Source organism: Alligator sinensis, unplaced genomic scaffold (assembly GCF_000455745.1).
Source record: "Alligator sinensis unplaced genomic scaffold, ASM45574v1 scaffold1586_1, whole genome shotgun sequence".
Classification (NCBI taxonomy): Eukaryota; Metazoa; Chordata; order Crocodylia; family Alligatoridae; genus Alligator; species Alligator sinensis.
Genome location: NW_005843490.1, coordinates 66,037 through 75,961, shown reverse-complemented (window position 1 = coordinate 75,961; position 9,925 = coordinate 66,037). Strand labels below are relative to the sequence as shown.

Genomic DNA, 9,925 nt, shown 5'->3' with positions numbered 1-9,925 from the left:
CTGATTGAGTCTGAAGACTGAAAAACATCTAATCTTTGTTTGGGGAACCACCCAGCTCTGTGATGCCTGGCCAGCTGACAGAGAAGTGCATTCATAGGACTGGTAATATTTTAATATAATATAAGCCTTAGCCCTTCCGTCCGTGTGTCTGTCTGTCTGTAACACTCCAGGTCAGCTGCGCCTATGCTGCCAAGAGGGCAGGTGGTGATTAGCTCGCCACGGTGGACACACGCACAACTCTGTGATGGGGCTCAGGGGAGGGGGTGGAGGCAGTCGGGAGCCAGGGAGCCGGCGCACTGCACTGTGCCACCCCAACAACAGCTGGCAGGGAGGGGGAGACGCCGGTGCCACTGCCAAGGGAAGGGCCGGGGCGGGGGCTGCGACGCCTGGCGAGGCGCGGGGGTGGGGGGGGGGGGGAGAGGGGGTGGTACAGGCTGTGATCAGGCCGGGCTGTGGGGCTATCGGAGCCTGGCAGATCCTCCAAGGCCATGGGCAGGCAGCTCCCACTGCTGCATCCACTGGAAGAGGTGGGACGTTCCTCCCCACTGGCTCTACCACGTCACACTCCTCCACAAGCCACCGGGCTCCAACTGCCCCACAACCAGGCCCAGCTGAGGCAAAGTTACAGGGAATGGGGCCCTGGGCTGGGCCATGGGACAATTGCAGCCTGGCAGGTTCCTACAATGGTGCGGTGCCAGGGAGTGGCCCCCAGGCTCTGCCTCTACTGCCTGTTCTTTACAAGCTTTCAGGAACAAACACCCTTATGCACTCATAGGGTGAGAATGCTGGTGTTTGTGGGCTCTCCTGAGTGGAATCAACAAGCCAACATGCAGGTCCGTGAAAATGCAAATACATGGCAGGGAAGACCAACAGGGCTATAACCAATACCCCCAAATGTATAGAACAGGCATTCCTCTAAAGAATTATAGAAAATTAGGGTTGGAAGGGACCTCAGGAGGTCACATCTAGCCCAACCCCCTTCTCAAAGCAGGACCAGCCCAACTACATCATCCCAGTGAAGCCTTTGTCTGGCCAGGTTTTGAAAACCTCCAAGGATGAAGCTTTCACCACCTCTCCAGGTAACCTCTTCCAGTGTTTTACTACCCTCCCAGTGAAAAAATACTTCCTACAATCCGACCTCAACTTCCCTTGCTGCAAGTTGAGACCATTGCTTCTTGTTCTGGCATCTGCCACAACTGAGAACAGTCCAGCTCCATCCTCTTGTGAACCCTCCTACAGGAAGCTGAAGGTTGCTATTCAATCCAGCTCAGTCTTCTCTTTTCTAGATTAAATAAGCTCAGTTCCCTCAGCCTCTCCTCAAAGTCTTGTCCCCCAGCCCTCTCACCATTTTGTTGCCCTCTGATGGACTCTCCAATGTGTCCATATCCTTTCTGTAGTGGGGGCCCAAAACCAGACACAGGACTCCAGAAGTGGCCTCCCCAGTGCTGAATGGAGGGGAAGAAACACTTGCCTTGAGCTACCAGCAACACACCTGCCAGTGCAGCCCTGTATGTCCTTAGCTTTCTTGGCAACAAGGGCACACTGCTGGCTTGCTTCTTGCCCACATTAACCCCCAGGGCCTTTTCTGCAGGGTGGATTATTAACCTCTTGAAGCGGCTCCTACAGAACATGCAATGGCTTTGGCACAAGGAGGGAAGCCATAATATTTTCACTGGGAGATTAAAACATGCTGCATTTCACCCAGAGGATGCCTTCATTCTTTCCCCACCCTTCCACACAAGAGGCAGGACCTGTCACAGGCTGCACCTCCTTTACCCCTATTATTGCATTTCACAGTTCTTGAGAGGAAGTAGAAACCAAGCACAGAGGTATCATATTAAGTTGTGGGGCTTGATTACCAAGGAAGCTGCTATGGAGAATGGCATGGAGGGAAAGGGGGGCAGCTGGCACCTGGTGGTGCTCAGTTCTGATGTGGGGCTGAGAAGAAAAAACCTGCCAAACTGGGCTCACAGGGTGGCAGTAGCAGTTTCTTGCAGACCGCGATGGCCATGTGCAGGCCTGGGAGACGGGTGATGCAGTGGGGAGGAAAGGCATGCTCAGGGTGGAAAGCAGGGAATGCTTCCCCAGAAATAAATGTCCTCCTTCCTACAACTCTGGAGGCTCACATACAAGAACGCTGGGGCCAGCAGGGAAGTCGAAATAGGAGTCCACCAAAGACAGTGCCACTTGGAGCCAGCTGTCTCGGGTAGGGCACCTGTTGTGAAGGCACCACTTCTCCCTCTGGGAGCACTGCCTGCTTTTAGGGAATGATGTGGAGGGCACAGGCTCCAAGGCTGATGCAAAGATCATCTCCTCACAGGTTCCCCCATTATCCAGGCTGGCCTCTGCCTGAAGTGTCTCCTTTTAACCCCTCACCCATATCAAACCTGGGAGTCCAGCCTCTGTGTCCTTTGGGTTTTGCAGTGTCTTTGAAAGGCTGAACAAAGGGTGAACTGTTGCTGCAGTGCACCAACATGAGACTGATTCCCTGGATGCAGATACTGGTGAATGCTGAGCAGGTATACATCCCCAAACCATAACTGTATTGCTGGCAGAATTATAGACACTCCCAGAGAGGGATGCACTGGTGCTGGGCCAGTTTGGAGGACTGGAGGAAGAACCTCCCACACTCGGAGCACTAATGTGGTTTCTTCTCTGTGTGGGTGAGCTGGTGCCGAGACAGGTGGGAGGATCGGGTGAAGCTCTTCCCACACCCCGAGCACTTATGTGGCTTCTTCCCTGTGTGGATACGCTGGTGTTCGGCCAGGTGACTGGATCGGATGAAGCTCTTCCCACACTCCAAGCACTTATGTGACTTCTTCCCTGTGTGGGTGAGCTGATGCCGAGCCAAGCTGGAGGATCGGGGGAAGCTCTTCCCACATTCCGAACACTTATGTGGCTTCACCCCTGTGTGGATACGCTGGTGGTGAGCCAGGCTGGATTGCTGAGCGAAGCTCTTCCCACACTCTGAGCACCGATGTGGCTTCTCCCCTGTGTGAATACGCTGGTGTTGAGCAAGAGCGAAAGATAGGGTGAAGCTCTTCCCACAGTCCGAGCACTGGTATGGCTTTTCCCTCCTGTGGATAAGCTGGTGTCGAGCCCGGGTGGAGGAGTGAGTGAAGCTCTTCCCACACTCTGAGCACCGATGTGGCTTCTCCCCTGTGTGGGTAAGCAAGTGCTGAGTCAGATTGAAGGAGTAAGTGAAGCTCTTCCCACACACTGAGCACTGATGTGGCTTCTCCCTTATGTGGATACGCTGGTGCTGAGTGAGGGTAGAGGATATGCTGAAGCTTTTCCCACACTCCAAGCACCGATATGGTTTCGCCCCTGCATGGACAAGGCGGTGTTTGGTCAGGTCAGAGGACTGCGTGAAGCTCTTCCCACACTCCGAGCACTGATGTGGTTTCTCTCCTCTGTGGACACGATGGTGGTGAGCCAGGCTGGAGGACTGAGTGAACTTCTTCCCACACACTGAGCACTGATATGGCTTTTCTCCTGTGTGGATACGCTGGTGCTGAGCCAGTTTGAAGGGCTGAGTGAACCTCTTCCCACACTCTGTGCACTGATGTGGCTTCTTCCCTGTATGGACACGCTGGTGCCGAGTCAGTGTGGAGGACTGAGCGAAGCTCTTCCTCTGAGCACTGATGTGGCTTCTCCCCTGTGTGGATACGCTGGTGCCTAGCCAGGCTGGAGGAGTGAGCAAAGCTCTTCCCACACTCTGAGCACTGAAGTCGCTGCTCCTTTGTGTGCATGCACAGGTGCCTTGCAAGGTCGGAGAGCTGCCTGAATCTATTCCCACACTTGGTGCAGTGGTGCTGTACACACTTGTGCTGGGACAGGTCTTGCAAGCAGATGAAGTTCTTCCTGCACTCAGTGCACTGGTGTGTTTTCCTCCCTTGGGGGATGCACCGGTCCTGAGACGGGGAGAAAAAAGGGGTGAAGGTCTTGTCACTCTTCTCACAGCTGTGCCTGACGCTTCCCACCTGCACATGTAGGTACTTGACCAGGTCTGTTGAAGTGGTGGGGTAGCTCCCTAGAATGGGTCTGGCACTGAGCAACCAAGGCAGAGAGGAAGGTGAAGCTCTTCCCACACTTGGTGTATACATAGGACTTCTCCCCAGTCTATCTCGTGAAGAGCCAGGAATGATGGGCACTTAAAAGTTTTCCTGACCTTCAGGTAGGGCTGAGCTCTGCCCCTGTGCTGGGCAGTGAGCTCCTGCTTCCCTCTGAGACCCTCCCCACTGCTTTTGCTTGCATGCAGTGCATCTTTCCAGTGGCTCTTTAGATCTCTCAACTCCACAAATTCTTGCCCGCACCCGGGCTCTTTCTAGGTTCTGGCCCTTCTCCACCCTCATGCCCAAGTAGAGATGGTACCTGGCTCATGGCTACCTTCTGCTTCTGCTTTTGCGGCCTCCCCTGTCTCTCGTGGCATTGCTCCTTCTCAGGTCTCAGGGAGTCCATCTCACCCAAACTCCCTGGGGAAGTCTGCGCTGGCTCCATGTCTGCAGACTCTTCCACAGGAGGCTGCTCCTCAGCTCTGCTCAGCAGGCAGGCATCTCCTGCATGGGGAAGAGGAACTCCAAATTAGTCCCTACCCTCCTGGCAAAGGGCAAACATTGCTGGGCCCTTATGTTGGGATGGGCCTCAGAGCAGGCTTGGACCTTGGCACTTATGCTCCCTCAAGAAAACAAGGTCTTCCTGCCAAAACCTGAAGCGCTGGCGGTGAGAGTGGGACAAGTCCCTGTGCTGGGCTAATGTTCCCTACTCAGTGCAGTTCAGAGCCCGACTCTCCGTTTCTGGCCCAGCTGTCCATACCATCACCTCAAGCCCTGCTGGGGCAAGCACATGTGGGATGTGTGTGTTAGGGCAGTGCCAGAATAGCTTCCTGCTCTAATGGGCTCAGGATGAGGGGAGGATGTAGAGGCGTGGCGCTCTACTCTGAGGCAAGAAGCAGGGCTGTGCTTCCTGCCTGCTTCCAGGGAAAGCTCTTGTGCAGGGAATGCACCCATGGAGCTTTCCTCTGCTGACCGGCCCCAGATGGCCTCCATGTCACACGAGTCTTCAAAGGGCCTAGGCACAACCCTGAACCAGGACTCTGCGCTGAGACTCAGGCTTCCTGACACTCAAGGCCCCAGAGACGAAACAGGGAGGGGACAATTCTGATGCGAACCATGGGGGATTCACTTCCCACCACAACCTGAAATCTTAGGAATCCCACCCATGCCAGGGAGCCATTTAATGCAGCCTGAGACCATGAAGAAACTCTTCTAGGGGTCCAGGTCAACTTGACTAGAAGCATCCAGGGACAGCTGCAGCTTCTTTCTTGACCAACAGGAATGGCTACACAAAACCTCTGTATACCATGCTTATTTCAATGGGGGACTACAAATCCCATCATACCCTGGGAGAGGGTGTTTCACAGGTATGGCTACCTTGGGCTCAGTAATGAATGCTTACTTTGCTGAGTGAAGATGGCAACTTGAGATCCTGGCAGCCCAGGGAAATTAGATCTGGGACAACAATCAAGACAGCAAACCTGACAGTGCCCTAACATGTGTCATTAGAAGCAGAAGGGAAGAATTGCTTGTTTCCACATTGTTCAATTTCAGACAGTGGGAACAACATTACAGTCGGGTGGGGAAAATACGGCCCGTGGCCCGCATCAGGCCTATGGAAGGGCTTTGTCCAGCCCACAGAGGGTTCATAGTTTCATAGTAGGTAGGGTTGGAAGGGAACTGAGCAGATCATCACGTCCAACCCCCTGCCATGGGCAGGAAAGGATGCTGGGGTCAAATGACCCCGGCTAGGTGATTATCTAGCCTCCGCTTGAAGACCCCCAGGGTAGAAGCCAGCACCACTTCCCTTGGAAGTTGGTTCCAGATCCTAGCCACCCTGACAGTGAAGTAGTGCCTCCTGATGTCTACCCCGAGCCTACTCTCAATCAACTTGTGGCCATTATTCCTAGTTACTCCAGGTAGTGCTTGGGGGAACAGGGACTCCCCCGATTCCCGCAGGTCCCCTGGTAAGTTTATAGACAGCCACCAGATCCCCTCTCAGCCTTCTCTTGTGGAGGCTGAACAGGTTCAGGTCCTGTAGCCTCTTCTCTTAGGGCCTGCCCTGCTGCCCCTGATCATGCGGGTGGTCCTTCTCTGGACCCTCTCCATGTTGTCCCCATCCCTCCTGAAGTGCATCGCCCAGAACTGCATGCAGTACTCCAACTGTGGCCCAACCAATGTCCCATAGAGGGGGAGGATCACCTCCTTGGACCTGCCCCTGATGCATCTGTGGATGCATGACAAGGTGTAGTTGGTCTTACTGTCCACATCCTGACATTGGCAGCCCATGTTCATCTTGGAATCAATAATTATTGACTCCAAGATCCTTTTCTGTCACTGTGTTGATGAGAAGGGAGTTCCCCAGCCTACAGGCATGCTGCTGGTTCTTTCCCCCTAGGTGCAGGACCCTGCAATTGTCAGTGTTGAAACCCACCCTGTTCTCCTCTGCCTACCCTGTAATCTGTCCAGATCTAGTTGTAGCATGTCCCTCCCTTCTAGTGTGCTCAGTTCTCCCCACATCTTAGTGTGGTCCACGAATTTGAAAAAGGTGCTTTTCACCCTCTTGCCTAAGTCGCTGATGAAGATGTTGAACAATGTGGGCCCGAGGACCGAGCCCTGGGGGACCCCACTGTCCACATCCCTCCAGGTAGAAAAAGACCCGTCCACCACCACTCTTTGGGTGCAGCCCTCCAGCCAACTGGTGACCCATCTGACTGTAGGCATTGACACCAATCTCCTAATTTTTTAATGAGAATGGAGTAAGAGACGGTGTGGAAGACCTTCCTAAAGTCCAGAAAGACTACGTCCACCACGACACCTGCGTCCAAGGATTTTGTGACTTGGTCGTAAAGGCAACCAGGTTGGTCTGACAGGACCTGCTTCTAGTGAACCCATGTTGGTTGCCCCTGAGCAAAATCTCCCCTGCCGGCCCCTCGCAGATGTGCTCCTGCATAATTCTGTCAAACAGCTGCCCCAGGACCAAGGTAAGACTAACGGGCCTACAGATACCTGGGTCCACCTTCCTCCCTTTTTTGAAAATGGGGACCACAGTGGCCTTTTTCCAGTCCTCTGGCACCTGACCAGAGTACCACGAGTGCTCGTAAAATTGTGCTGGAGCCCTGTAACGACCCATGCCAATTCCCTCAGCACCCTGGGGTGGAGATCATCTGCACCTCCTGATTTAAACACGTCCTTCCCCACCAGAACTTTCTTGGTCCCACCTGACTGAGGCATCGCCTGGCTGTACCACATCATGCTGCCTGCTGGGCACACAATGGGGCTGGCATGACTCCGCAGCTGAGCTGACTTCCTAGGGTGCGTGGGCAGCCACAGCTCCTTCTGGCTGCAGGCCGGGGCACAGTGGCAGGTATCAGTGCACGCAGCCCTAATGCCGTGTGCTCTGCAGCAGCTCCTGGCTTGCCTGTCCGGCAGAGCAGTGATAGCGTGGGAGAGAAACTGCTGCTCAGTGCAAGGCAAAAGCAGCCCACATGGAGTTGCTGAGTCTCTACCACATCACCGCCACCTCCGAGCTGCCCAGCAGAGTAGCAGTGGCAGCACAGAGCAGTCGCAGGGCACACCTCAGAGGCAGTGGTGACCGAGTCGCTCAGAAAACTAGTACAGTGCAGGGAGCCGCACCAAACACTGCCTGGCAGCAGCAAGGGGGAGGGACTGCTTTTCCCGAACACAATGAGCAAGCTTCTGCCCGGCCGCTGCTATGGCTCAGCCTGGAGGCACAAGCCTGGAGCTGGCATGGGGCGCACGGAGTTGGGGCTGCAAGCAGTGGTCCCCACTGTTACCATGGAGCTCAGGGCAGCGGCAGTGGCAGCGAGAAGGAGCTGTCCTAGCCATGCTGCATGCCCAGGTCAGTTGAAAGTCCCAAGTCCAGGAGGAGCAGGCACGGGCCATGCTGGGGCTGTGCGCTGTTGGCTGTGGCGGGGAACAAGCCACAGGTATACGGGCTCTGGGCTGTTGCGGGACAGGGCGGGGACAGGGGCTCCCATGCACACCCCACATACCTTCAAACCCTCCAACACAAACCCCACAACCACACCATCCCCCACACAATCATACACCCCACAAACCCCACACCCTCCCCTACACTCACACCCGCAAGCCTCTGGGGGAAGCCCCGTACACTGCTATATGCACACACCACACACACCCCCAGCCACCCTCCCTCTCCATGAACCCCACAGCCCCACACAAACCCCGTACGCACGGGTATTGATCGGCTAAATTATTGGCCGCATCAGGCCTATTTCCAATACACTCAATTTTCTTTATATCAGTGCTGATCCGATATCAGACCGATACATTGGTGCACCTCTAATACTCCACACTCTGTACAATATACAAAAGTAAGACTTCTTTCTGAGTTATTATGCACTCATTCCTATAGATACACAACAAAGACGCTCACAATTCAGGGCAAAAATAAGTTTTTGAAATAAAATTAAAATATATTATTATGGATATTTAAATTTTAGTATACAATTGTTTTTTGGCTTTTTTTTCCAGTTCCAAGATGTCTAATCCCCTTCCCAAAAGGAGTACATTTTCGGACAAGGGAAGGGAGTTCTGGTAGCAAAGGTCAGAGGTTAGGACAGGACATCTGGTCCCAAGATGGCAATCAGGGGATGGGGCCAAACTTGCGGCCCTTGACAGCTCACCAAAACTACTTAAACGGCCCTCCAGCCAAAATAATTGCCCACCCCTGCATTACAGCATAATATAGTTTCATAGTTGGTAGGGTCGGAAGGGACCTGAGGAGATCATCTAGTCTGACCCCCTGCTGTGGCAGGAAAGAGTACTGGGGTCAAAGACCCCTAGGAAAGGAGCCAGCACCACTTCTTTTGGAAGTTGGTTCCAGGTCCTAGCCGCCCTGACAGTGAAATAGCGCTTCATAATGGCTAGCCTTGAAACTACCCTCAGAATATACTGTGTTTGAGGCCAGCACACAGCAATGGCAGCACAGGGCAGGCCTGCACTTCCCAGGTCCCACTGGCACTCGGGCCATGGAGCTTTACTGACAGCAGAGTAGGATGAAAGGGACAGCCACAACTCACCTGGCAGCAGGTCCTCTGATCTTGACATTTCCCCACGGTCCTCATCAGCACAGGTCCAAAGATCCACCCGTCCTTGCTGGATGCTGCAGATTAAGTCAGGTGTGGGGCCTCGATAGCCTGTTTGGGCAGTGGTTAAAGAGCATTTGTGACTGGGTACGGGATGCAGAATCCAACCGGCATTCGGGAATGCATCCAGTGAACCCACGGTGTCTGCTAGGGGCTTGATGGACAAGAGAAAATGGCATTTAAGATAAAAGAGAAGGCACTGCAGGGAGAAGCCCTCACAACATGACAGTCCTTGTCACCCAGGTGGATGAGGAATGGACATAGGAAACAAAGCACCAACTACTCCCAATTTAGAAAGGGTATTAAAATGACAAGAGTCACCAGAGACCGGTGAAGAGATGCTGTGATCTACAATGTACTGGGAAGCAAAAAAAAAGCTTTCACTGTTTTCAAGGTACCAAAAAGACGAGATGGCTAGAGGGTTGCACCCAGAGAGTTGTGGTGGATGGGTCGGTTTCGACCTGGAAGGGTGTGGGCAGTGGGGTCCCGCAGGGCTCGGTCCTTGGACCGATACTCTTTAACATCTTCATCAGTGACTTGGACGAGGGAGTGAAATGTACTCTGTCCAAGTTTGCAGATGACACAAAGCTATGGGGAGAAGTGGACACGCCGGAGGGCAGGGGACAGCTGCAAGCAGACCTGGACAGGTTGGACAAGTGGGCAGAAAACAACAGAATGCAGTTCAACAAGGAGAAATGCAAAGTGCTGCACCTAGGGAGGAAAAATGTCCAGCACACC

At 53.8% G+C, this 9,925-nt stretch overlaps 1 pseudogene; it reads right to left on the bottom strand.

The window, feature by feature from the left end:
* Positions 1–404: 404 nt before the first annotated feature.
* Positions 405–9,925, bottom strand: part of LOC102388241 — a 37,482-nt pseudogene continuing 27,961 nt past the window's right edge.